Source organism: Bufo bufo, chromosome 9, assembly GCF_905171765.1.
Source record: "Bufo bufo chromosome 9, aBufBuf1.1, whole genome shotgun sequence".
NCBI lineage: Eukaryota > Metazoa > Chordata > Amphibia > Anura > Bufonidae > Bufo > Bufo bufo.
Window position 1 is genome coordinate 158,234,806 of NC_053397.1, and position 25,392 is coordinate 158,260,197.

The window sequence follows — 25,392 nt, forward strand, 5'->3', positions numbered from 1 at the left end:
CAGATGTCTCAGGACTAGTAAGAGATGTGTATAAATACAATAACGCGCCCTGGTGACTATTCTTATGTATTACTGCCCCTGTATAATTACACCACCTGCGGCCTCTGCAGTTCTGTATTCTCAGATCTTCAGGACGTCAATATTGATGACATTTATTTCTCTGCTTTTGTTCTAGATGAGGATCAGTCCTACAGTCCACAGGATCGGCGCAGGCCCGGCATTTTTCTTTTGTGCCGTTTACAACCTAGGTCAAGCTATATGCCTGTACAAGAAATCCTTCAGCAGTCGCCGCCTATGCCACATTAGATTGGCATCAACCTTGGTGCCCATTGTGGCCCTGCTGACCTGTATCCTCTTATAGCTGACTGGTACAGTGCCATGTTGTTTGCTGGATACACTTACACATATGTACTTACCATCATTGCTGCTGTTTGTAAATTTGGGTCAATTTAGCCAAGACCCCCGCCCCTCCTTTAAATGATCAGGTCACTATCATTCATTGGTGGAGTTAACTAGGCCCCAAGCATTTTTGGCCCAGGACAACCCAAATTTACAGAGACATTGTCTCTGAATATTCGGGAAAGTTTTGGCAAATGTGGGACTATTGGCAACTAGGAGATTATTCGCTTCCTCCGACCCCATTGTAGCACAGATCAGACATCACAGTATAGGAAACACTATAATAATAGAATTAATTCTGTTACTTGTCCTTAACACGTCCTTCCAGTTTCTGTGTGTATGACCATCAGCTTCTTCCAGCTATGTACTGGCCGATGTGATGAGGTGAGTTCATGCAACTCTTCACCGTCTTGTATAATCTACATCTATCCTGTGTAACAGTAATATAAAAGCTCCTATCTCACCTCCATCTTCCCATCTCACTTCATATAGAGTCCCTGGTGAGTACCGCCAGGCACTAATCCTCTATTCTGTCTTCTGCAGATCTACACCAGGACAGGCATGGTGGCCGAGTGGACTGGATTTGTTGGCCTGATAATATACCAAATAATGAACTATACAGATTTCCAGGTGAGTAGATGCTGTGTAAAGGTCTAATGTGCTCCAGAAACATTTCAGAGAAGTCATATATTATATAGAGCTGTTTTATAATTAATGGTCTTTCTTCTTTTTTCTCAGCGTTTGTCTTTAACGTTGTCCCGAGAAGGTGTCTCCATTGGCCTGAGAGAAAAGACCCAGGACCCTGAAAACCCCAATAAGATCCAAGGGGTGGAGCACCAAGACAACTGAAACCATCATGACATTGCTGGACTTGAATCTTCTGGATCAAGAGGCAGATTCCAGGCTTGGTCTCTGTCCTCAATACTGGATGTGACATTTTACCGGACTTTCCTAATACTGGATTTGACATTTACCGGATTTTCTGGATTCAACATCTAGCAGAATTTCCAAATACTGGATGTGACAATTACCCGGACTTTCCATAGCTACCTCATCTCAAATGATGGCTTTTACCCCCTTGCCCAAGGGAAGGGCAGTCCTTCAGCCATGGTTCCCTGGAGGTTTCCCCCACTAGGGGGTTTTTCCTCCCCTGAGTGTTGAAGGATGAGTTGGGGGTTCACCATCATCAGGGCCATTTCAAAACCACTGGCCTGTTAATAAATGAGTCAATACATGAGGTAGCTAACAATGTGTCCGAGCCTCTTTATTGTAGGGAATGTATTGTAACTAATGTTACCCAATTAAGACCGGGGAACTTCATAGGGGTGATCAGACCAAGCTCTGGAAGGAAAACGATGAAGGTGGTAATGGCAGGGTTAGATTTTCCTAAAGCCATATATGTCTAGAGTTTTTCAAATTTTATGGGTATAATAAAAGTGATTCATTAAAAGGGCATTCTGCTTGGGATAATTTATCTCTTATCCAGTTATCACTAGGACTTCAGTCCCCTTGTTTGAATGGAGTGTTTTATCGAGCATATGCACTACAACTCCACCTCAAATCTATGTGATTGTTAGAGATAGTGATGTTGTATTCTGCTACAGAATGCACAGAGTGGTGGTGCGCAGACTCAACCAGTGCTCTTTTAAAATTGGGAATGTGGGTCCCTCATCATTGTGACTGGTTGCAGTCTAAGTGGGCAGACTGCCACTAATCTACCAGTTATTTACTTTCCAGGGGATAAGGGATAACATATTCTAATTCGAATACTCCTTTAAACAATTTGGAAGAAAATGGGTAAAATTATTGTTAAAAGTCATATTTATAAAACCTCTGAAAATAGGGTGCACCTTATAGAGAGGGGGCCCCAGAGCTCAAGTCAAAACGGAGCTTTCTTCTATTGCTGGTTCATGCCCCGCACATATTCCCCATAAAATAACAATTCTGGAGCATTTATAACTTTATGTTGTGCTGTTCTTCTCATGATTAAATTGTCAACTGGGTGTTACCATTTATCTTGCAAAAGTGGTGTGTCCCTACAGTCTGACCCTGAGAGCACTGATTGGACAGTGTGAAAGCGTCCAGTGACACACCCTCACCTGGGCCAGTGACGTCATATTTATCGGTCACCTGGCCTAGGCGCAGCTCAGTAGAGCTGTAATACCAAGCACAGCCACTATCCAATGGACAGCGTTGTTCTTGGTAAGCCGGGCTGTAGCATCTTCAAACAGCTGATCAGCAGGGTTGACAGGTTTTGGACCTGTAACATCCCAGAGTGGGGTTACTAAACGCTTTTACCCCGCTGCAATCTGCTAGGGCATCAACGCAGTCATTTGATGTGATTTCCCTCATGTCATTCACCACTGTGCAGATGAAACCATTGTAAATGTTATATTCTTTTTGTAATGTTTCAGGTCTACCAGCAGGTGGCGGCGTCTTTGGTAGGAATAGTTATGTTATGGCCATTCAGAATGGAACATTCCAGTTCTGTTCTATTCCCCCCTGCTTAAGGGAAGTGGAGTTTCCCACGCCCTGCAGCAAGGGAGGAAAAAAACAGTTAGATCCGGGGTGTTCCAGCTCTCCCTGCAAGGGGAAGGCTGTGCAAGTAGGAGCTCCCAGAAATAGGGATCCCAAACCAGGATCTCGTCTCGGTTGAGACCAAAGATCACCCTTCCCATTTTGAGCCTTACAGCCTTAGCTGGTGACAAGCAAGCAGCCACCTCCAGGACGAACCATTCCCTGTGAGCATAACTGTGAGTACCATCCAGACAGTGGCGTAAATATAGGGGTCACAGGGGTCGCAGTTGCGACCGGGCCCGTGAACTCCCGCGAGACCTGTGTGAACTCCTGTGCAGGTCTCGCGGGAACACACGCCTGAACTGAGACGGGATCCGGACGTGACTCAGAGAGGACGTCAGATTCGAGAAGAGGCCCGCCCCGGCGCCGACCGGAAGAACAGAAGAAGAACTGAAGTTCCCCTGCCCTGCCAGCCGGTAACTCGACGGTAAGTAAAAGCCGGGGGGGGGGGGAGCGTACCGGACCCGACCCGACCCTGGGCTGGCCTGGCCTGGCACTCGTCGTCTCTCTGGGGCACAGGGTACACTAGGCCCCCAGCCCCCCAGGCATCCCCCCTGGCAGATGACGGGGGGGGGGAGTGGCAGGCTGCAGCAGCAGGGCACACTAGCCCCGCAGGCACCCGGGGGGGGGGTTGAGCTGCCTGGCAGGAAAAGCCCGCCTCAGGCTGGGCCTGGGCCCCTGACTCGAGTAGTGCGGGCCCCTGGGGGCCCTGGCCTACCATGACCCCAATTTATTGATGGGATTAAGGTCTTTGGGGCCCGCCCTGGGCTGATGCTGATCTGAGGGGTCTTGACTCTTTCGGCTGATGATTGATCTGGTGGCTGATGGGGGGGGGGGGTCTTTGGGCTGATCTGAGGTCTGATGGGGGCTGACTGGGGGTCTGGGCTGATCTGAGGTCTGATGGGGGCTGACTGGGGGTCTGGGCTGATCTGAGGTCTCATGGGGGCTGACTGGGGGTCTTTGGGCTGATCTGAGGTCTCATGGGGGCTGACTGGGGGTCTTTGGGCTGATCTGAGGTCTCATGGGGGCTGACTGGGGGTCTTTGGGCTGATCTGAGGTCTCATGGGGGCTGACTGGGGGTCTTTGGGCTGATCTGAGGTCTCATGGGGGATGACTGGGGGTCTTTGGGCTGATCTGAGGTCTCATGGGGGCTGACTGGGGGTCTTTGGGCTGATCTGAGGTCCCATGGGGGCTGACTGGGGGTCTGATGGGGGTAGGAAACTAAGATGTCTGTCTGTCAAACTCTGCAGAGATGAGAGATGGCTGAAAGAAATCATCATGGTGGTCCGGTCTGAATGGAGAAGATGAAGAAAGAGAACATCTACATCAAAGGAGACGTCACTGGATGTAAGAGGTATGGGCGCGATATATAGGTAGGGCTGTGCGTAGGTGTGGCTTGAGGGTGGGTGACTGGGCGGGGACACTGGGGGGGGCGGGGACACTGGGGGGGCGGGGGGGCCCTTGGATCAGTTTCGCACAGGGGCCCCATGGATTGTGTGTACGCCACTGCATCCAGAGACCAGGAGAAGCCAAATTCCTCCTCAGCTAGTCAGTCCCATACCAAGCAGAAGATAGACAGAGCAGAAGACAGATTCCTGCCATATTCTCCAGGCACATGATAGAAGCAGAAGAGATATTGATCCCTGCCATACATTGCCAATACCTGCTGGGACCCAAGACTATTGCTGTATCTCATGTGGATTAATGCTGCCTCCAGTAAAGACAAGTTGAATTATATCCCAAGTCTGGATCTCATTTACTGCTACTAAATCCCTCAATTACTCCTACTAGCAACAAACTCATTTATTGCAAGTGAGCCAGGATCCAGGAGTCCAGCTGTACCAAGGTAGGAGACACCGTTAACACTATACCTACTACTACACAGAGACATTATACCACTCTGGCATTCCTCACCTGGTACGTGAGTTGCAACACCTTAAAGGGCCCCGAGACTGTACCCTCGAACAAAAAACTATAGACTTATATACCCATATCCGGACCCACTGCATAATTTGGCGTCCGTGTAACCGTACCACGGTCCGGCTCATTGCAGACCCCCACCATTCAAGGTCATCAGTATAAAAAAGCTAAGAAAACCCCTTTAAAAGGTACCTAAACCATTAAAAAAAAAACACAAAATGCTGCACACTTTCAGCTTTCATCGGCTCCGTTCAGCTGTCCATGCACGTGGAGTATGGATCCCATATACTTTCTATGGATCTGCACCCAACACACTTGGACAGCCAAGTAGAGCTGGGGAAAGCTTATAAAGGAAGTCTGTTACCTCCCTGTAGATCTGTTAGGAGTATTACTGCCTGAATAGTATTGCTCAGACCTAATAAGTCCAGATTGCAAAATTTTATGTCTACCCCCCTATTCCTCCACATACAAGAGCTGTAATATACTGAGAGGACTTCTGAGCTTCCACTCCACATCATTATGTGAGCTTAGCTTGGAAAGCGCCATTTGTGGGCAAACAGTGGGAGAAGTATTGTTACTAATAGCGCTCCATGTAATAATACCAAAGATCAATTTTAACTGATTTACTGCTAACACCGATCATGAGGAATCTATGGTGTTAGGCTACTTTCACACTTGCGTTCGGGGCTCCGCTTGTGAGCTCCGTTTGAAGGCTCTCACAAGTGGCCCCGAACGGATCCGTACAGCCCCAATGCATTCTGAGTGGATGCGGATCCGCTCAGAATGCATCAGTTTGGCACCGTTTGGCCTCCGTTCCGCTCAGCAGGCGGACACCCGAACGCAGCTTGCAGCGTTTTGGTGTCCGCCTGGCCGTGCGGAGCCAAACGGATCCGTCCAGACTTACAATGCAAGTCAATGGGGACGGATCCGTTTGAAGTTGACACAATATGGTGCCAGACATCCCAACCTGCAAAAACTCATTTCAGGGAGGTTTTCTTTTTTTTTCTTTCACAAACTTTTTATTACATTTTCCAGACATATGCAGTATCTGCACACTTTGCTCTATGGTGTGGAGGACTGGGCTCATTACCCTGCCCTAAATTATCATATTTATGTATATGATTAAAGGGATTCTGTCACCACCTATCAGCCCTGTGAGCTAAACATCTGCTCATGTCCAGGGTAGCATTCTGATTTCTAAGGTGGCCTTATAAAAGCTATTTGTGGCTTTATTCTGCAGAAAAACAGGTTTTACTAACCTGTCAATCATTGAATTAAGGTGCCCAAGCAGGGGAGGTCTGTGGATGCATGGTGCCCGGCCGCACGCATCGCCGTTCGTGCCCAGCGCAGCCTCTCCCTCTCTCCCCCTCTGAGATCCCGCGCGTGCGCACAGGCTCAGCCTGATGCGCCGTTGCGGACTGCTGGCATCGGCTTCTTCTTGCACTGTGCGCACGCGCCGAGAAGGGGACACTGCTACAGGTTGCCGGAAAGGTTTACTGCGAGTAAACTAGAGATGGGAAGTTCGGATCTTTCACATGAATCGGTTCATTTGAATCAGTTCATTCAAATGAACCGATTCATGAATCGAATCTTCGGTTCATTCGCTGAGCTGACAAGAAGCAAGTGACCTGAAGCTTAGGTTGTGCAATGCGCATGCGCGGATGCTTCGATTCACTTGCTGACTCGCTGAGTCGGCTCTTGGTCTGAGTCCAGAGGCGTAACTAGAACTGACTGGGCCACACAGCAAATTTTTGTACGGGGCCCCCCACACACACTTACACACTTCTTCACAAACCGCCTCCTCCTGTGCAAACCCCTCTTATATGGCTATTTTGTGACTTTTTATTTACTGTATTTACTGTAATTTTTAGCACGACTTTGTTTTTCAAAATTTCCAGTTGCTGACGGAGTTTATATTCAACTCAACCCCTTTAAAACCTGCGCTGCAATTGTAATAGACCCGTCTGATTTACCTTTACATATCCACAAGTATTTTAGCCTCTGTACCTTTCATACTGCAGCCATGGACGCAGTCATACACGCACTCTCCACATACATGGACGCAGTCATACACGCACTCTCCACATACATGGACGCAGTCATACACACACTCTCCACATACATGGACGCAGTCATACACATACTCTTCACATACAGGGGCGCACTAATACACACAGTCACCACATATACATGGACGCACTCATACACACACTCTCCACATACATGGACACACTCATACACACACTCTCCACATATACATGGACGCACTCATACACACACTCTCCACATATACATGAACGCACTCATACACACACTCTCCACATACATGAACGCACTCATACACACACTCTCCACATACATGGACGCACTCATACACACACTCTCCACATACATGGACGCACTCATACACACACTCTCCACATACATAGACGCACTCATACACACACTCTCCACATATACATGAACGCACTCATACACACACTCTCCACATATACATGAACGCACTCATACACACACTCTCCACATATACATGAACGCACTCATACACACACTCTCCACATATACATGAACGCACTCATACACACACTCTCCACATACATGAACGCACTCATACACACACTCTCCACATACATGGACGCACTCATACACACACTCTCCATATACATGGACGCACTCATACACACACTCTCCACATACATGGACGCACTCATACACACTCTCCACATACATGGACGCACTCATACACACACTCTCCACATACATAGACGCACTCATACACACACTCTCCACATATACATGAACGCACTCATACACACACTCTCCACATATACATGAACGCACTCATACACACACTCTCCACATATACATGAACGCACTCATACACACACTCTCCACATATACATGAACGCACTCATACACACACTCTCCACATACATGGACGCACTCATACACACACTCTCCACACATACATGAACGCACTCATACACACACTCTCCACATACATGGACGCACTCATACACACACTCTCCACATACATGGACGCAGTCATACACGCACTCTCCACATACATGGACGCAGTCATACACACACTCTCCACACATACATGAACGCACTCATACACACTCTCCACATACATGGACGCAGTCATACACGCACTCTCCACACACATGGACGCACTCATACACACACTCTCCACATATACATGAACGCACTCATACACACACTCTCCACATATACATGAACGCACTCATACACACACTCTCCACATACATGGACGCACTCATACACACACTCTCCACACATACATGAACGCACTCATACACACACTCTCCACATACATGGACGCACTCATACACACACTCTCCACATATACATGGACGCACTCATACACACACTCTCCACACATACATGAACGCACTCATACACACACTCTCCACATACATGGACGCACTCATACACACACTCTCCACACATACATGAACGCACTCATACACACACTCTCCACATACATGGACGCACTCATACACACACTCTCCACATACATGGATGCACTCATACACACACTCTCCACATACATGGACGCACTCATACACACACTCTCCACATATACATGAACGCACTCATACACACACTCTCCACATACATGGACGCACTCATACACACACTCTCCACATATACATGAACGCACTCATACACACACTCTCCACATACATGGACGCACTCATACACACACTCTCCACATACATGGATGCACTCATACACACACTCTCCACATACATGGACGCACTCATACACACACTCTCCACATACATGAACGCACTCATACACACACTCTCCACATATACATGAACGCACTCATACGCACACTCTCCACATACATGGACGCACTCATACACACACTCTCCACATACTGTACATGGACGCACTCATACACACACTCTCCACATACATGAACGCACTCATACACACTCTCCACATACATGAACGCACTCATACACACACTCTCCACATATACATGGACGCACTCATACACACAGTCACCACATATACATGGACGCACTCATACACACATGCAGCATACGGGTAGGTTACCCGACACTGCTAGAATGTAATGTGTATTTCCCTTTAAGCCAGTTAGGCCTGTTGCAGGCAATCTTTATTCCAGCCAGCAGAGGGAGCCCCCAGTTCAGTATAAATAGGCTAGGGCCTAGCCTAGGAAGTTAGTTAGAAGTTTCTGGAGAGAGTGCTGAGAGATTCAGGGCTCAGTTAAGAGTGCAGAGATTGCACTACTGGTGTGGAGGGTCATACCCACCCAGCTTCCCAGGTTAGTTATACCTGAAGAACTCAAGAGATAGAGCCTGCCATCAGGAGGGAAGAAGACCTCTACCAATTATTTGCTCAAGGGTTATCACCAGGAATTAGGTGTCCGGACCTTGAGGATATTGCTGCAAGTAGCATAAGAGGGAATCCCTGAACCTAGGAGGCCTGTCTCGAAGTTAACCTTGTTGTAAGTAAAAGCCTGAACCACTACTGTTAACTGTATGGTAAAGTGTGGAATAACTTTGGAACTGTATTCTCTGGCTGTTCAGCCTACTACAAATCCATGCAGTAAAGTTGACCTGTTGTATGAATACCTGGACTCCTCCATTATTCCACCTATCACTACACGGTGTGTCACGGTTCAATTGGCACTGGCGTCACGACATTTATGAACTGCCTGTTCCAGTATTTACCCAGCTTGAAGACGACAGTGAATCCCAGGTTAGTGGGTTGCCCTGCACTACGACTCCCCGCATACCCAAAGCGGCTACTGACCCCCTGGGATACTGCACACACTCTCCACATACATGAACGCACTCATACCCACACTCTCCACATACATGGATGCACTCATACACATGCTCTTCACATACAGGGGCGCACTCATACACACAGTCACCACATACATGGACGCACACATATATAGACACCCAGCTTTTCTGCTGTGCCTCTCCCCCATACTCCAATGCCTCTGCACTTGTGCCATGCAGGATAGCAGGGAAGCTGGATGACATTTCATGATATAATTCACCCAGCTTTCCTACTATACTGCATGTCACATGTGCACAGTCTGGGAAAGCTGAATATAACCGCAGTAGTTCCCCTGCCACTCACATCACTGGTGCAGTTGTGGCAATCCAACTGATGTTCAGCATGCTGGGCAGCATGGAAGGTTCAGGCTGCAGGAATCGCGGGTAGAAAAGGGGGCGGGGCAATTATAGCTCCGCCCACATCGTGCCGTCCTGTTGCTGGTCAGTGTCCATCATAAGAACTGAGGAGGGGGAGAGGCGGAGCAATGTCACTGATGTCAGGTCAGAGGTGCAAGTGCAGGAGAAGTCAGCTGCTCTGACAGGGGCCCGGGGTGACGAAGTACAGTGACTGCTCCCGGGCCCCGAAGCAGCTGCTTCCCTGATAGTTACGCCACTGTCTGAGTCAGGAAGTTTATTCTTTAAAACCCTGTGTGTAATTTTCTACCCCACTGTAGGAAAAAAACAAGCATCCAGGGGGTGTGAATTTAACACTGGGGTAAATAATATAATTAAAATGGAGGGTTAAATGTGTTAAAGAAAAATACATCTCTCTCAATAGTTATATAGCTACTGAATGAGACAGAAGAAGGGATGCCTTTAACATATATATCTCCTTGAGAAGCCAATTTGACCCTAAAGGGTTAATTCAACCTGTAATCTAAACTTCTCTTATCTCTGCTATCAGTAAACCTTTCCTGATATATTGTTTCACATGCGGGTGTCAGGGAGCTGCTTTCACATGCGGGTGTCAGGGAGCCGCTATCTAATAGCGGGAGACTCCCTGAACGTCCAGGAGACTTGAGATCCCTGTGGTGCAATTGCAAACGGATTTTAGTTTTAGCTATTTTAGGGGGATATCTGTGTGTGCAGGTGACTATTACTGTGCATAATTATTAGGCAACTTAACAAAAAACAAATATATACCCATTTCAATTATTTATTTTTACCAGTGAAACCAATATAACATCTCAACATTCACAAATATACATTTCTGAGATTCAAAAAAAAAACAAATCAGTGACCAATATAGCCACCTTTCTTTGCAAGGACACTCAAAAGCCTGCCATCCATGGATTCTGTCAGTGTTTTGATCTGTTCACCATCAACATTGCGTGCAGCAGCAACCACAGCCTCCCAGACACTGTTCAGAGAGGTGTACTGTTTTCCCTCCTTGTAAATCTCACATTTGATGATGGACCACAGGTTCTCAATGGGGTTCAGATCAGGTGAACAAGGAGGCCATGTCATTAGATTTTCTTCTTTTATACCCTTTCTTGCCAGCCACACTGTGGAGTACTTGGACGCGTGTGATGGAGCATTGTCCTGCATGAAAATCATGTTTTTCTTGAAGGATGCAGACTTCCAAGGTGTCTTCCAGAAACTGGCAGTAGGACTGCGAGTTGAGCTTGACTCCATCCTCAACCCGAAAAGGCCCCACAAGCTCATCTTTGATGATACCAGCCCAAACCAGTACTCCACCTTGCTGGCGTCTGAGTCGGACTGGAGCTCTCTGCCCTTTACCAATCCAGCCACGGGCCCATCCATCTGGCCCATCAAGACTCACTCTCATTTCATCAGTCCATAAAACCTTAGAAAAATCAGTCTTGAGATATTTCTTGGCCCAGTCTTGACGTTTCAGCTTGTGTGTCTTGTTCAGTGGTGGTCGTCTTTCAGCCTTTCTTACCTTGGCCATGTCTCTGAGTATTGCACACCTTGTGCTTTTGGGCACTCCAGTGATGTTGCAGCTCTGAAATATGGCCAAACTGGTGGCAAGTGGCATCTTGGCAGCTGCACGCTTGACTTTTCTCAGTTCATGGGCAGTTATTTTGCGCCTTGGTTTTTCCACACGCTTCTTGCGACCCTGTTGACTATTTTGAATGAAAAGCTTGATTGTTCGATGATCACGCTTCAGAAGCTTTGCAATTTTAAGAGTGCTGCATCACTCTGCAAGATATCTCACTATTTTTGACTTTTCTGAGCCTGTCAAGTCCTTCTTTTGACCCATTTTGCCAAAGGAAAGGAAGTTGCCTAATAATTATGCACACCTGATATAGGGTGTTGATGTCATTAGACCACACCCCTTCTCATTACAGAGATGCACATCACCTAATATGCTTAATTGGTAGTAGGCTTTCGAGCCTATACAGCTTGGAGTAAGACAACATGCATAAAGAGGATGATGTGGTCAAAATACTAATTTGCCTAATAATTCTGCACACAGTGTATATTAATGCCTTGCTATGCACAGGTTTGCAAAGTAAAAATCTTGGACGGGGGGGTTCAAATGTTTGCAAACCAGTTAAAAAAGCATGCATATGCAGATGTATAGTAATGCCTTGCTATGCACAGGTTTGCAAAGTAAAATTCTTAGACGTAAGGATTATAAAAGTTTGCAAAGCAAAAAAAAGCATGAATATGCAGCTGGATCTTTATGCTATATGGCATGCATGGTCAGCCTGCTGCTCTCCAAATGCTGAAAAACTACTACTCTAGACAGCACGTCATAGGAGGAGTAGTAGTTTGGAGAGCCATAGTTTTCACATTCCTGAATACATGCATTTCATACAAGAAATATGACCAGACATATATACATATATAAATTACTCACTGATGATGTGACGCTTCTTGGAGTCTGCTTTTGCAAATTCTGCCCCATCAATTTCCTGGGCAATCTCCTCCCAGGACCTTTCCTTCTGGACTCGGTCATGGTAGGACTCCAGTCGGGTATCCCATAGGTTGGGACGCTCTTCAATTAGCGTAATCAATCTTTCCACATCATACAGTGGCATCCTGACAACTTAATCCAGTCTGATTACCAAAAAACAGGATCCAGCTCTGCCAAGCCCTTCCCCTTTGGTTTCTGTGGGCAGGATTTAATTTCCAGGAACGGAATCCGCATAAAACGGATGACATACGTAATGACATCCGAATGTCTTCCGTTTTTTGCGGATCCATTGACTTTGTATTGTACCAGGATCCGATTTTTGCAGAAAAAAATAGGACAAGTTTTATATTTAATCGGACATGCGGAACGGAACAACGGAAATGGACAGCACACATTGTGTTGTCCAATTTTTTCCAGGACCCATTGAAAATGAATGGGTCCAGAACTGGTCCTGGTCTGTTCCGCAAAAAATGGAACAGATCAGGAAAGAAAAAACGGACGTGTGAATGGACCCTTAGCCACATCTGCCTTCAGGAAGAAAATTATCGTTGGAAACGCTGCTGGCTACTGTCAGGTACTGCTGGCGGCTTGGGATGGTTTTTGGAGGTGACAGGTTCCCTTTAAAGCCAAAATGAGGGGTGGATACATAAGAGTATTAGGGATGTTTCACACGAGCGGATGCCGTGCGTGTCATCCGCAGCGTGAAAGACAGCCAAGCCCCGCTCTGAACAGCAGAGACACAAAGCATTAACATGATTGATAATGCTCTGTGCCTCTCTGTGATCTTTTCACTACAAAATCACAGTGCCAACTTTATCTCACTGTGATTTTGTAGTAAAAAGGTCACAGAGAGGCACAGAGCATTATCAATCATGTTAACCACTTCCCATCTGGGACCTTTGCCCCCTTCCTGACCAGGCCAAATTTTGCAAAACGGACATATCTCACTTTATGTGGTAATAACTTTGGAACGCCTTTATTTATCCAAGTCATTCAGAGATTGTTTTCTCGTGACACATTGTACTTCATGATAGTCATAAATTTGAGTCAAAATATTTCACCTTTATTTATGAAAAAATCCCAAATTTACCCAAAATTTTTAAAAAAATCGCAATTTTCTAAATTTCAATTTCTCTGCTTTTAAAACAGAAAGTGATACCTCATAAAATATTTATTATTTAACATTCCCCATATGTCTACTTTATGTTGGCATCATTTTGGAAATGTCATTTTATTTTTTTAGGACGTTAGAAGGCTTAGAAGTTTAGAAGCAATTCTTCAAATTTTTAAGAAAATTGCCAAAACCCACTTTATAAGGACCAGTTCAGGTCTGAAGTCACTTTGTGGGGCCTACATAGTGGATACCCCCATAAATGACCCCATTGTAGAAACTACACCCCTCAAGGTATTCAAAACCGATTTTACAAACTTTGTTAACCCTTTAGGCGTTCCACAAGAATTAAAGGAAAATGGAGATCAAATTTTTAAATTTCACTTTTTTGGCAGATTTTCCATTTTAATCAATTTTTTTCTCTAACACATCGATGGTTAACAGCCAAACAAAACTCAATATTTATTACCCAGATTCTGCGGTTTACAGAAACACCCCACATGTGGTCGTAAACTGCTGTATGGGCACACGGCAGGGTGCAGAAGGAAAGGAACTCCACATGGTTTTTAGATGCCATGTCCCATTTGAAGCCCCCTGATGCACCCTTACAGTAGAAACTCCCAAGAAGTGACCCCATTTTGGAAACTAGGGGATAAGGTGCCAGTTTTATTAGTACTATTTTTGGGTACATATGATTTTTTGATCATTCAATATAACACTTTATGGGGCAAGGTGACCAAAAAATTGGTTGTTTTAGCACAGTTTCTATTTATTTATTTTTACAGCGTTCACCTTAGGGGTTCAGTCAAGTGACATTTTTATAGAGCAGATTGTTACGGACGTGGCGATACCTAATATGTATACTTTTTCTCATTTATTAAAGTTTTACACAATAATAGCATTTTTGAAACCAAAAAATTATGTTTTAATGTGTCCATGTTCTGAGAGCTATAGTTTTTTTATTTTTTGAGAGATTTTCTTATGTAGGGGCTCATTTTTTGCGGGATGAGGTGACGGTTTTATTGGTACCATTTTGTGGGACATACGCGTTTTTGATCACTTGGTGTTGCACCTTTTGTGATGCAAGGTGACAAAAATTGCTTGTTTTGACACATTTTTTTTTTTTTTTTTTTTTTACGGTGTTCACCCGAGGGGTTAGGTCATGTGATATTTTTATAGAGCTGGTTTTTACGGACGCGGCAATACCTAATATGTATACTTTTTTTTATTTGTTTCACTTTAACACAATAATAGCATTTTTGAAACCAAAAAAATTATGTTTTAGTGTCTCCATGTTCTAAGAGCTATAGTTTTTTTATTTTTTGAGAGATTTTCTTATGTAGGGGCTCATTTTTTGCGGGATGAGGTGACTGTTTTATTGGTACCGTTTTGTGGGACATACACGTTTTTGATCACTTGGTGTTGCACCTTTTGTGATGCAAGGTGACAAAAATTGCTTGTTTTGACACAGTTTTTTTTATTTATTTTTTACGGTGTTCATCTGAGGGGTTAGGTCATGTGATATTTTTATAGAGCTGGTTTTTACGGACGCGGCAATACTAAATATGTCTATTTTACTTTATTTTTTCTATTTTAATTTTTTTTTTTTATTCCTAACTTGGGAACTTTTTTTTTTTTTTTACATGTGAAACTTTATTTTATTTTATTTTTTCAACCCTTTATTTATTTTTTTTTTTTTTTACACTTTTCGTCCCCCATAAGGTCATACAAGACCTCTGGGGGACATTTGCTTCACTTTTTCTTTTTTTTTTCACAGTTGATTTCTCCTGTAACTGGGGCTGAGATAGTAGCCCCAGTTACAGGACAAATGCACCCCTATAGAGGCTGTACAGCAGCAATCCTGCGCTGTACAGCCTCACAGCAGGGCTGATCGAGGTCTCTGAGAGACCTCACACAGCTCCTGCACACTCCGGTCACGGCGGTCACATGACCGCCGGGCCGGAACAGGAAGCGCACAGCGCTTCCTGCTCTGCAGACACAGCGCTCGGTGAGCGCTGTGTCTGCAGCGATCGTGAAGGCAGGGACACTTGGGCACTGTCCCTGCCTTGTCTTAGGGTTGCCCTGCTGTCACTGACAGCGGGCAACCCGATCAGCAGCTGCACGATTAGCGTGCAGCTGCTATTTCTGACAGGACGTTTTAAAACGTGCTGTCAGAAATAGACGTCCACCCATAGGACGTTTATATCCTATGGGCGGACGTGAGGCGGTTAATGCTCTGTGTCTCTGCTGTTCAGAGCGGGGCTTGGCTGTCTTTCACGCTGCGGATGACACGCACGGCATCTGCTCGTGTGAAACAGCCCTTAGGGTATGTCATGTGGCGCATTGTATTATAAGATATCCACAGATTTTTCAATAAGCATTTTGATTTGTGTATTCTCCGCTGGCTTCAAATGAGGAATACACAATTGTTTTTACACAATGTCCATTTGTAGTCAGTATAAAAATACATGCCATATATAACTGTAGCGTATAACATGTATCAATGTACGGCGCAGATGTCCGTGACTTAAGGACCAGCGCCGTACATGTACAGCACAAGGTCCGCGGGGCTCTGGGGAAGGATCGGGGGGGAATTGAGGCACCAGGCCTGCTCTTACCGGCAGGCAGCCATGTCAGGTAAGGGCAGCATGGTGCTGAACTGCCCCCCTGCAGCCTCGATCGCTACTATTGACTATATTCTTCAGGCATGCGCATCGTAGCTCCGGCTGTGATACAGAGCTGCAGGTGGGCGGGGGGTGTCATCTGGAGGTGACCGGTACTGAACAAGTCAGCACCTGTATCCTCCTAGGTCAGGCAGGGGACACCATTGTTTTGGGTCCCCTGCCAGCACTGTTATTGGCTGGAACAACGCTCCAGCCAATGTCAGCGCTATAGCTTCACAGGAAGAGGCAGAACTTCCCTGCATGCAGCGAGGTTCTGTGCCTTTCTGTGCTGCTTGTGGCTTGCTGGGAATTGTGGTGCACCACCACAGCGTTTTAACTCCTTTCTTGCTGAAAAGAAGAAGAAAAGAAGAAGAACATTCCAGATCCCTAAACCACCCTCCGTCCCGTGGGCAACTCAGATAGATTGTGCGGGCTTCACTGAGGTAGATTTTTTTCAAAATCTTTTTCTCTGAAGATTTTGTACATTTATTTTTACACCCAAAAATGTATTTCCTAGAACCCTACTTCGCCATACGCTACACCCCTAAGTTGGACCCCAGTAGATGCAGCAGAGATGATGAAGTTTTGGGGACTCGTGCTGCATATAGGCGTAGTAAAAAAATCTAACGTTAGGCAATATTGGAGTTCGGATATTTTCTACCAGACTCCAATTTAAAGTCAGTGTCACCGCCAGCTCTCTGAGAAGATCTGGCAGACGTTCTTCTGTACCTCTTGCATGATGTTCTTTGTTTTGGTTTCACTTTGTCATCTCCTTTCCTTTTCCCAGCTGTCACCTATTTACACTAATTGCCTCCCTTTATATTCCCTCCCATACTGCCTCACTTTGCGGTTTATACTACTTCCTGGATTGAAGTGTTCACTGCTGAAGACTTCTGTTACTGCTTGTTCAGAGAAGTCCTTTCATGTATTGTGTTTCCTTGCTGGCTTGATTCTAGGTCACCCTGACTCCCTCCGTATTAAGTGCAGGGAGCCAGTGCTCGTGTCCCCTCACTATTATAGGGTTTTCAGTTGTCACACAATCTAGGTACGAGGGCATGCAATCGTCTACTTCTGAGACCCTTGTATGTGCTTAGCAGTCAGGGTGAGCTCTTAGGGTTTTATAGGGGTCACCTTTATGCTCCTTAGTTTGGGGTCAAGCCAGTCGGATGTTTATCCATAACTTCCAGCTATCTGCAATATCATCCGTGACAGTCAGACCATGACCCGGAAGCAATTTGAGTCCATTAGGAAATTCCTACACTACAATGACAATGCACAGTGCCCACCCCAAAACGATCCAACATTTGACCGTCTGTTCAAAGTTAGGCCTGTCATTGACCACTTCAGCACTAAGTTTGCTGAGGTCTACAACCCAGAGAAGAATGTATGTGTAGATGAGTCCATATTACTGTTCAAAGGGAGGATTAGATTGCGCCAGTACCTGCCTAACAAACGGGCAAGGTATGGAAAGTTGCTTCGGGTACACCCACAAATTCCGCATTTATGAAGGGAAAGATTCCAGGATAGAACCCCCAGAATGCCCCCCCGTCCTAGGAGTTAGTGGGAAGATTGTGTGGGACTTACTGCTCCCACTGCTGGATAAGGGTTACCACCTCTATGTGAATAACTATTATACCAGCATACCCCTATTCAGGTCCCTAACTGCCAGAGGTAACATAGTTACATAGTACATAAGGCCAAAAAAAGACATTTGTCCATCCAGTTCGGCCTGTTAGCCTGCAAGTTGATCCAGAGGAAGGCAAAAAAAAAAGAAAACCCTGTGAGGTAGAAGCCAATTTTCTCCACTTTAGGGGAATACAAAATTCCTTCCCGACTCCAATCAGGCAATCAGAATAACTCCCTGGATCAACGACCCCTCTCTAGTAGCTATAGCCTGTAATATTAAGCTCCAGAAATACGTCCATGCCCCTCTTGAAATCCTTTATTGTACTCACCATCACCACCTCCTCAGGCAGAGAGTTCCATAGTCTCACTGCTCTTACCGTAAAGAATCCTCTTCTATGTTTGTGTACAAACCTTCTTTCCTCCAGACGCAGAGGATGTCCCCTCGTCACAGTCACAGTCCTGGGGATAAATAGCTGATGGGATAGATCTCTGTACTGACCCCTGATATATTTATACATATTAATTAGATCTCCCCTCAGTCGTCTTTTTTCTAAAGTGAATAACCCTAATTTTGATAATCTTTCAGGGTACTGTAGTTGCCCCATTCCAGTTATTACTTTAGTTGCCCTCCTCTGAACCCTCTCCAGCTCTGCTATGTCTGCCTTGTTTACAGGAGCCCAGAACTGTACACAGTACTCCATGTGTGGTCTGACTAGCGATTTGTAAAGTGGTAGGACTATGTTCTTATCACGGGAATCTATGCCCCTTTTGATGCAACCCATTATCTTGTTGGCCTTGGCAGCAGCTGCCTGACACTGGTTTTTGCAGCTTAGTTTGCTGTTTATTAAAATTCCTAGATCCTTTTCCATGTCAGTGTTACCGAGTGTTTTACCATTTAGTATGTACGGGTGACTTGCATTATTCCTTCCCATGTGCATAACTTTACATTAATCAGTGTTAAACCTCATCTGCCACTTATCTGCCCAAGCCTCCAATCTATCCAGATCCCTCTGTAGCAGTATACTGTCCTCATCAGTGTAAATTACTTTACACAGTTTAGTGTCATCTGCAAAAATTGATACTTTACTATGCAAGCCTTCTACAAGATCATTAATAAATATATTGACGAGAATAGGGCCCAATACTGACCCCTGAGGTACCCCACTAGTGACAATGACCCAATCTGAGTGTGTACCGTTAATAACCACCCTCTGTTTTCTATCACTCAGCCAGTTACTTACCCACATACAGATGTTTTCTCCCAGTCCGAGCATTCTCATTTTCTATACTAACCTTTTATGTGGTACAGTGTCAAATGCTTTGGAGAAGTCCAGATATACGACATCCATTGATTCGCCGCTGTCAAGTCTAGAACTTACCTCCTCATAGAAACTGATTAAATTTGTCTGACATGACCGATCCCTCACGAAGCCATGCTGATATGGCGTTATTTGCTTATTTCCGGTAAGATGCTCTAAGATAGCATGTCTCAGAAAACCTTCAAACAGTTTACCCACAACAGATGTTAAACTTACCGGCCTATAGTTTCCAGGCTCTGTTTTTGGCCCCTTTTTGAATATTGGCACCACATATGCCATGCGCCAATCCTGTGGGACATTCCCTGTCAGTATAGAGTCTGCAAATATCAGAAATAAGGGTCTGGCTATGACATTACTTAATTCCTTTAGGATACGGGGGTGTATGTCATCCGGTTCTGGCGATTTGTCTATTTTAATCTTTTTAAGTCGCTGATGTACTTCTTCCTGGGTCAGACAGGACACTTTTAATGGGGAATTTATTTTTGCATTCTGCATGTCATCTGACAGTTTATTTTCCTCAGTGAATACATTAGAGAAAAAAATATTTAGCAGCTTTGCTTTCTCCTCGTCGCTCTCTGCGACTTCCCCCTCATTACTCTTTAAAGGGCCGACACCTTCAGATTTATACTTTTTAACATTTATATAATTGAAGAACATTTTAGGGTTAGTTTTACTCTCTTTGGCAATTAATCTCTCGGTCTCTAGTTTGGCCGCTTTTATTTGTTTTTTACATGTTCTGTTTTTTCCTTATAGTTTTTCAGTGCTTCCGTGCTACCCTCCTGTTTTAGTGTTTTATATGCTTTCTTTTTGTCATTTATTGCTTTCTTTACAGTTCTATTTATCCACATTGGTTTCTTTTTGTTCCTTAACCTTTTATTACCATACGGTATGTACCTCTCACAATGAGATTTTAGGATGTTTTTAAAGATATCCCATTTTGTGGCTGTATTTTTGAGGACTTTGTCCCAGTTAGTTTGGCCTATGGCCTCTCTTAGTTGGCTAAATTTAGCTTTTTTGAAGTTTGGTATTTTTGTTCCTCCCTGTAGAAACGCTCTTTTGAATGATAATTGGAAGGTTATTACTTTATGGTCACTATTTCCCAGGTGTCCCCCAACCTGCACGTCTGTTGTTCTGTCAGGCCTATTGGTTAATACTAAGTCCAGTATGGCCGTCCCTCTAGTCGGGTCCTGAACCAGTTGGGAGAGGTAATTGTCTTTGGTTATTGCCAAGAACCTGTTTCCCTTATGAGATATACAAGTTTCCGTTTCCCAGTCTATATCTGGGTAGTTGAAGTCCCCCATAATAACCACCTCATTATGATTTGCCGCCTCATCTATCTCGTTTAGTAGTAGATTTTCTGTGGACTCTGGTATATTAGGTGGTTTATAGTAAACTCCTATTAGTAATTTATTGTTGTTTTCAGCTCCATGTATCTCTACCCACAGTGACTCCACATGTTCATGTCCCTCACTTATATCTTCACGGAGTGTGGGCTTTAGACAGGACTTTATGTAAAGGCAGACCCCTCCCCCTCTCCGGTTTTGACGATCCTTTCTAAACAGACTGTAACCTTGTACATTAACTGCCCAGTCATAGCTATCATCCAGCCATGTCTCAGTTATTCCCACTATGTCATAGTCCTCACACATCACTAATTCCAGTTCACCAGTTTTATTAGTCAGGCTTCTGGCATTAGTATACATACATTTGAGAGGTTTATGTATATTTTTTACCCTACACCTTTCCTTCTGAACTGTTCTAGTCCCTCCTTCCATTCCTCCCCCAGTCCCACTACCTTGCCCCCGGTCTCTATCTGCACTATCTTCCCCTCCTATAACGTAATTACCCTCCCCCAGTCCCTAATTTAAACACTCCTCCAACCTTCTAGCCATCTTTCTCCCCAGCACAGCTGCCCCTTCCCCATTGAGGTGCAGCCCATCCCTACGATAGAGCCTGTAGCCGATAGAAAAATCGGCCCAGTTCTCCAGGAACCCAAACCCCTCCTTCCTACACCAGTTTTTGAGCCACTTGTTAATCTCCCTAATCTCCCATTGCCTTTCTTGTGTGGCTCGTGGTACAGGCAGTATTTCGGAAAATACTACCTTTGAGGTCCTTTCCATCAGGTTTTGATTTTCTGTGGACTCTGGTATATTAGGTGGTTTATAGTAAACTCCTATTAGTAATTTATTGTTGTTTTTAGCTCCATGTATCTCTACCCACAGTGACTCCACATGTTCATGTCCCTCACTTATATTTTCTCGGACTGTGGGCTTTAGACAGGACTTTATATAAAGGCAGACCCCTCCCCCTCTCCGGTTTTGATGATCCTTTCTAAACAGACTGTAACCTTGTACATTAACTGCCCAGTCATAGCTTTCATCCAGCCATGTCTCAGTTATTCCCACTGTCATAGTCCTCCTCACACATCACTAATTCCAGTTCACCAGTTTTATTAGTCAGGCTTCTGGCATTAGTATACATACATTTGAGAGGTTTATGTATATTTTTTACCCTACACCTTTCCTTCTGAACTGTTCTAAGTCCCTCCTTCCATTACTCCCCCATTCTTATTACCTTGCCCCCGGTCTCTATCTGCACTATCTTCCCCTCCTATAACGTAATTACCCTCCCCCCCCAGTCCCTAGTTTAAACACTCCTCCAACCTTCTAGCCATCTTTCTCCCCAGCACAGCTGCCCCTTCCCCATTGAGGTGCAGCCCGTCCCTACGATAGAGCCTGTAGCCGATCGAAAAATCGGCCCAGTTCTCCAGGAACCCAAACCCCTCCTTCCTACACCAGTTCTTGAGCCACTTGTTAATCTCCCATTGCCTTTCTTGTGTGGCTCGTGGTACAGGCAGTATTTCGGAAAATACTACCTTTGAGGTCCTTGCCCTCAGCTTTTGACCTAAATCCCTGAAATCATTTTAAGGACTCTCCACCTACCTCTAACTTTGTCATTGGTTCCAATATGGACCATGACCGCTGGATCGTCTCCAGCCCCTCCCAGTAATCTGTCAACCCGATCCGCGATGTGTCGAACTCTAGCGCCAGGAAGACAGCACACTGTTCGGCGATCACAGTCTTTGTGACAGATTTCCCTATCTGTTCCCCTAATAATGGAGTCTCCCACTACCAGCACCTGTCTGGCCTGCCCTGCTCTCCTGGTTCCCTGCTTACTGGAGCTGACATTCCCCTGACTGGCAGAGGAAGTGTCCGGCTGCAGCAGTGCCGTCCCCGGACTGACATCCCCCTCATCTGCCAAACGTGCAAACTTGTTGGGGTGTGTCAGATCAGGGCTAGCCTCCCTGGCACTCTTCCCTCGACCCCGCTTTCTAACTTTTACCAAGCTACCTACCTCACTTTCCTCAGCCTCCTCTCTGTCACCCTCCCCCTCATCTACCCCAAAGAGTGCTTGCTCAGTGAGAAGCAAACTCTTTTGCAAATTATCAATGCCTCTCAGTGTTGCAACTTGCCCGTTTAGAGACTCTATTTGCGATTCCAAACGGGTAATTTGCTCACATCTAGAACAAAGATATGCACCCTTGAACTCCTGTTCCAGGACTGCATACATCGTGCAAGATGTGCACTGGACTGCGTTGTAAATTGTGCAACACATACTAAATGGGGATTACAACAGTAAAAAAGTTACAGTATATATGATTTAGACCCTGTCTGCTGTAGTTGAAGGACTACCTAGGATTAAGCCAACAACACACAAGGAAATTATATCCAACCTTAGTTTCCAAACTCCTTTTCTTAAACTCCTTGTTTTTTAACTCCACTTAATAAGAAGTCACTTAGTAGAGCAAGCCTCAGGAAGAGCAGGCTCTGGAGAGTGTAAGTGGGTCAATTTATAGCACCCGGTTGCCCAGGGCACTCCCCTTAATTAAGCAGAGAAACAATAAATAAATAAATAAATAAATAAAGGGATTGTGGCTTGCGGCAGTGCGCACAAATCAGAGAGGCCTCCCTAGATACCTGGTAGTGCAACCACTGAGAATGGGTGAAAGTAGGGCTCTCCGCAATGAGAACATGCTGGTGGTTAAGTACAAGGACAAGAGAGACGTCCTTGTACTGACCACTATTTACACTAATGCCAGCTCCCCTGCTCCTGTACGAGATACCACAACCAGTACCCCCAAATCAGTTTGTATCATGGACTACAACAGGCACATGAGAGGGATGCATCTTGCAGATCAACTTATGAAGCCCTACAGTGCCACACGAAAAACGAAAGTGTGGTACAAAAAGCTGGCCGTACAGATGGCAATGTGCAATGCATACATAATATTTCATTCTGCAGGCCACAGAGGAACTTTCCTTCAGTTCCAAGAGGTGGTTATCAAGGCCCTAATTTTTCAAAGCCAGGCCAGGGAGGGACTCAGTACTTCCAGAAGTTATGGTGCCCGTGTTGTACCAGGGAAACATTTTCCGGGTCTAGTCCCCCAGACAGCAAGGAAGGGAAGGACCAGGTGCTATAAATTGAACCACTTACACTCTTCAGAGCCTGCTCTTTCTGAGGCTTGCTCTACTAAGTGGCTTCTTATTAAGTGGAGTTAAAAAACCAGGAGTTCTAGAGCTGTGTGTGGTTTTGTGGGAGTGATTGCAGGTGGCTGAGTGTGGATTGCAGCAGAGATCATTGAAAGTTAAGTGTTTGTATTCTCGTACTTGCATTTAAACTTGATTTTTTTTTTTTTTTTTTTTCTCTCTGCTTAATTAAGGCGAGTGCCTGGGGCAACCAGGTGCTATAAATTGAACCACTTACACTCTTCAGAGCCTGCTCTTTCTGAGGCTTGCTCTACTAAGTGACTTTTTATTAAGTGGAGTTAAAAAACCAGGAGTTTAAGAAAAGGAGTTTGGGAACTAAGGTTGGATATAATTTCCTTGTGTGTTGTTGGCTTAATTTTACGTGGTCCTTCCACTACAGCAGACAGGATCTAAATAATTTATACTGTTTTACTTTTTTACTGTTGTAATCCCCATTTAGTATGTGTTGCACAATTTACAACGCAGTCCAGTGCACATCTTGCACGATGTATGCAGTCCTGGAACAGGAGTTCAAGGGTGTATATCTTTGTTCTAGATGTGAGCAAATTACCCGTTTGGAATCGCAGATCGAGTCTCTAAATGGGCAAGTTGCAACACTGAGAGGCATTGATAATTTGCAAAAGAGTTTGCTTCTCACCGAGCAAGCACTCTTTGGGGTAGATGAGGGGGAGGGTGACAGAGAGGAGGCTGAGGAAAGTGAGGTAGCTAGCTGGGTAAAAGTTAGAAAGCGGGGTAGAGGGAAGAGTGCCAGGGAGGCTAGCCCTGATCTGACACACCCCAACAAGTTTGCACGTTTGGCAGATGAGGGGGATGTCAGTCCGGGGACGGCACTGCTGCAGCCAGACACTTCCTCTGCCAGTCAGGGGAATGTCAGCTCCAGTAAGCAGGGAACCAGGAGAGCAGGGCAGGCCAGACAGGTGCTGGTAGTGGGAGACTCCATTATTAGGGGAACAGATAGGGAAATCTGTCACAAAGACCGTGATCGCCGAACAGTGTGCTGTCTTCCTGGCGCTGGAGTTCGACACATCGCGGATCGGGTTGACAGATTACTGGGAGGGGCTGGAGATGATCCAGCGGTCATTGTCCATATCGGAACCAATGACAAAGTTAGAGGTAGGTGGAGAGTCCTTAAAAATGATTTCAGGGATTTAGGTCAAAACCTGATGGAAAGGACCTCAAAGGTAGTATTTTCCGAAATACTGCCTGTACCACGAGCCACACAAGAAAGGCAATGGGAGATTAGGGAGATTAACAAGTGGCTCAAAAACTGGTGTAGGAAGGAGGGGTTTGGGTTCCTGGAGAACTGGGCCGATTTTTCGATCGGCTACAGGCTCTATCGTAGGGACGGGCTGCACCTCAATGGGGAAGGGGCAGCTGTGCTGGGGAGAAAGATGGCTAGAAGGTTGGAGGAGTGTTTAAACTAGGGACTGGGGGGGAGGGTAATTACATTATAGGAGGGGAAGATAGTGCAGATAGAGACCGGGGGCAAGGTAATA

General features: G+C 45.4%; 1 long non-coding RNA gene across 1 annotated transcript; it reads left to right on the forward strand.

Annotated features, from left to right (window-relative positions):
• The first annotated feature begins 214 nt into the window (after positions 1-214).
• On the forward strand, positions 215-988 carry LOC120978572. Its single transcript, XR_005774122.1, has 3 exons — positions 215-347; positions 728-783; positions 943-988. It is a non-coding gene; the product is annotated as an uncharacterized LOC120978572 (long non-coding RNA).
• Positions 989-25,392: the final 24,404 nt, after the last annotated feature.